At 45.2% G+C, this 4,263-nt stretch overlaps 1 long non-coding RNA gene across 3 annotated transcripts; it reads right to left on the bottom strand.

The window, feature by feature from the left end:
* Nucleotides 1-360: 360 nt before the first annotated feature.
* LOC134430179 (uncharacterized) lies at nucleotides 361-4,052 on the bottom strand. Of its 3 annotated transcripts, none has more exons than XR_010030759.1 (3): nucleotides 3,806-4,052; nucleotides 1,718-2,019; nucleotides 361-700 (listed from the first exon to the last, which is right to left on the bottom strand). It is a non-coding gene; the product is annotated as an uncharacterized LOC134430179 (long non-coding RNA). The 3 variants fall into 3 exon arrangements; XR_010030761.1 differs by having other exon boundaries at nucleotides 1,718-1,919; nucleotides 3,806-4,048; XR_010030760.1 differs by having other exon boundaries at nucleotides 3,911-4,040.
* Between the last annotated feature and the right edge of the window lie 211 nt (nucleotides 4,053-4,263).

Below are 4,263 nucleotides of genomic sequence, written 5' to 3' on the forward strand. Positions count from 1 at the left end.
GGCTGTGTGTGAGGAGGAACCGGGAACACAGAGCCACAGAGCCACGGGATGGGCAGGCCAGGTGGGACTCAGGGACCGCCATCTGGTGCAGCCTCTGCTCAAGCACGTGGCACAGGATTGTATCCATACGGTTCTTGAACATCCCCAGTGAGGGAGATGCCACTCCCTGTCTGGGCTGCCTGTTTCAGTGTGTCGTCACCTACGCACTAGAGAAGTTCCTCCTCAGGGGGCACTTCCTGGGCATCTGACTCCTTGGCACCACCGAGAAGAGCCTGGCTCCATCCTTTTGACCGTCCCTTCAAACTCTTATGAGATAAATAGAGCCAGGAGACCTGCTCTTTTAAAAAGGCCTTTATTCAAAACAGCTCTGGGTGGGGAACCCGAGGGGTCGCGCACACCGCCCCTGCTCCCACAGGAGGACGCTGAGGAGAAGGGGGTGCAGCTTTGTCTCCCAGGAGAGTGAGAGCTGATGCTGGCTCGTAGTTTAGGGATGTCATCCAAGCTGAGTATTATTAAAGTTATGGTGACAGGACAGAATCCAGCTCTGGTCAATGGTGGGTGATTTTGTGTGGTTCTGCTGGGTTAAAATCATAGTTTATGTGCTAGTTTGTTGTTTTTCAGAGGGTTTATATAGTACCAACAGCCTGTCATTTAAATTCAGTCCGGGTGCAAGTCCATCTAGGAGCAGGGGAAGTGGTTCCTGATGGAAAGGGATACAAATACAGGGTAAAATAGTAACACTTAACAGCAGCAACTAAAGGCAAGTCCCAGAACTCTAACATTCAATATTCAACAACAGACCAACATTTCAAATTAGGACCCTATCAACTTCATCAACTAGCAATTTACCACTCTGAAAAAGAGCTCTCATCTCCAGGGTTTCATTTCGCACATTTACATTTAAAAGGTCCCCTCTCAGTCATCTTGAGGCTGAACAGGCCCAACTCCCTCAGCCTTTCCTCCTAGGAGAGGGGCTCTAGTCCCTTGATTAACTTTGCAGCTCTGGACAGCCCAACACACGGTATGGCACTGCCCTGCATGCTCAGCAGCTGCTGCTGCTGTGTCTAGAAGATTCACAGAAGATCACAGATTATCCTGACTTGGAAGGGACCTACAGGGGTCATAAAAGTCCAGCTCCTGGCCCTGCAAGGACACCCCAAGGGTGACACCTTGTGCCTGGAAGCATTATTCAAACACTCCTTGAGTTCTGTCAGGTTTGGTGCTGTGACCACTTCCCTGGGGAGACTGTTCCGGTGCCCAACCATCCTCTGGAAGAAGAACCTTTTCCTAGTAAATAATGCTGGTTTTAAGCTGAAATAAAGAGGAATATGGGACAAACAGAAACATCACCCAAAAAATGGTGACCACAGGTCTAAGATACAAACAGCATCATATAACAAATAGATATCACAACCACTGCCTACGTGGCCTAATTTATAATATCTTGCATCTGGTTCTACTTAATTTTTACAGACTTTGCAACTATATATGAAGTCATATAATCTGTGAAAGCAATAAGAGATTACCCATATTTCTGACTCTTTTTTTTGTGGGAAATGAAGTTAACTGAGTGTCCAGGAGGTATGGCCTCACCATGGGCTCCCCTGGCAGAGAGCTCAACTCTCAGAAACACCTTCTGTGCCCAGCACCTGGCAGAGTCAAAACAAGCCTCTTGCAGTTTTCCCTGTCCCTGCTGCTGCTGGCAGTATTTTTTTACCTATAGGGAATTGTGATGGTTGCTGTCACATCTCCCACCTTTCCCTGGGCACTGGCAGGATGCCGCAGGCTGGGATGAGCCTGTTGTGTCATAACAGGCAGCTCCTGACCCTGGAGATGTGAGTTCCTGCTGTAGAGTAGCTCCAGCATGGAAGCTGAGACAGGCTTTCCTCTCTTCATCCAGAAGTGGGTCATTCCTCATGCTGTGTACAAAGAACATCTTTGTTTCTGGTGTTTCTAGAGTCCATGGCTTCCACAGCTGGAGTCAGTGGCAAAATTGATGTGTGATTTATCCAAGTTAGCCTTGATATGAGCAGAAATCAGAATATTTGTCTATTTAAAGGTATTTTTATTCAACAATTAAATAAATACAATGACAATGATTTTCTAACGTTTTCCTTCAAAAATTGGTACAATGGTAACTCAGTGTTCATTTCTTTGACCTGTACTAAAATAATATTTTAGCTTATGTGAAATTGGAAAAACAGAAATAACAAGCAAAGCCTAAAATGTCAGTAAGGAATATGTGGGACGACCTGTCAGAATAATCCTTCATACTTGGGATCTGTGTATGGAGAGTCCTGGATATGAGCAGCTGTTGGGTTTAATATTTAACATAATGAGTAATACTTAATATATTGACTAATCTCAGAGGACTTTGGCCTGCACTCTAAATCACCATAGTTGATTAACCATTCACAATTTTTTTTCTGAATAATTTCTTAGAGGAAGAAGATGAACAAGCTTTTATTTTGAGAAGTAGGGAGAAACTGACTCAGGAGATTTAAGGAATGTTTAAGAAATACAGCAGTAATACTGGCTTATGAAGAGCAGTCTTGTTTCCAGGAAAAGATAATTAACCAGTTGCAAAAAAAACCCATTATTTATTTGTAGCATTCTTTTCATTCAACCTCTTTCTACTGCATAAAAGTGCCATGAGTTCACTTTAGAGATGGTGAAACTGAAGCACAGGTGAGCTAGACTAGCATAAATGCTAAGGATGAGGTTTGGGAATGTAAAGGGATTGTCAATAAGTTAGGTAGTTGTGGAGTCTACTTCCAACAGGATTTGGAAGTTTGCACTATGAGCTTCCAATCTTTGCACATCTAAGTTATTCTAGAACCGCCTTAAAGTGACTTACCTGCTGCTTCCTCAGAGGTCCCTAAAGAAAGAAGTATTGCAAGGCTGCTTTTAAACTCAGTCTTGACTATCCCTAGATTTAGGGTAATCCTTCTGAGATTAGTGGCTTCTGGGTTGGTGACTCCTTTGTTTGTGTGCATAGTCTCACTACTATTATTAATAAATAAAGTATTAATGGAGTTACCAGGCTCCTCTCTGGCCTGGCAGGCATTCTGCCCAGCTCTGTGGTGGCGTGTCTGAGGAAGGATCAGCCATCCTGGGCTCTCCTGGCCTCTGGCATCTCTGCATTTTGCATCTTCCATGTCTTTTCATGCTCTGTCATTCTAAGTCTCTCCACTGCTGTGTTCTATGCACTGCTTGGGACCTTCTCAGTCTCAGCACTTTACTCTCTGTATGTAGATTATTTCCCACATACATTGAATACAATTTCCCTCCGTGGAAGTGCTAATAAAGTAATTCAGGCTGGCAGGGGCAGCCTAAAATGAATTAGATCAATTTACCAAGAAGAATCTGCAGCCACCAAAATCCTGGCCATGGGGATATAAAGAGCCATGATGTCACACCTCTTCATCAGTGTGTCTCCTCTGTGAGGATGCATTTTACTGGGAGAAGGATCCTTTAGTGAACTCCATACATTAATTAAGTTCACGTGTCATACAAATCCCCAGACAACTCACTGGGACCTAGGTTATTCAAAGAATAAAAGCAAACCATACTCAAATAAATTATTTACCTACTCTAACCATAAATAATGTTTAGCAATTCATCTAATGCTTTTAAAATAATAAAAAAAATTGTTTTTCCAAGAAGTGAAATGATTACCAAAGTAATTAAACTATGCATTTCCAGCTTTTTTCGGCATGTGGAAAGTGGGTACCACATCATGGTCTTGGGGGTGCCCTTTGTAAGGCATTCCTGGGGTGGGAATTTGTCCCCGTGCTTCACTAACCTGGCCATGTGCCTGTAAAGAAGAGGCGCTGTGACTTGCACCCGCACCGGAGCCCGGCAGCCTCCTGCTCACAGGTTCTGGGGAGACTGAGGATGATTCACTGACCTCGATTTCGGGCTCCCACCTTGACCTGGACGCGCTTGTGTCGCTGCGCAGCGCTCGGAGCCGGGAGCCGGTCCCGGCTGTCACCAGCAAGGGGAGCTCCGCATTTGGGTAGACCCGAGAGACAGCCCGGCTCCGCTATGGCCGCGGCCTGGAGCCGGGGGACTGGAGCTGTGAAGTGACATCAAATCGGTGTGGGGCTAAGTGCTACTGTGGGCTGCGGAAGGAAGGGGAAAGAGCCGATAGCGCCGCGAGCTTTGCGGGGACGCTTGGGGCACTTTTGACTTCCGCAAATCATAGAATAGAATTACTGAATTGTAGGATGATTTGGGTTGGAAGGCATCTTGAAAGTTAAT

Source organism: Melospiza melodia, chromosome 1 (assembly GCF_035770615.1).
Source record: "Melospiza melodia melodia isolate bMelMel2 chromosome 1, bMelMel2.pri, whole genome shotgun sequence".
NCBI lineage: Eukaryota > Metazoa > Chordata > Aves > Passeriformes > Passerellidae > Melospiza > Melospiza melodia.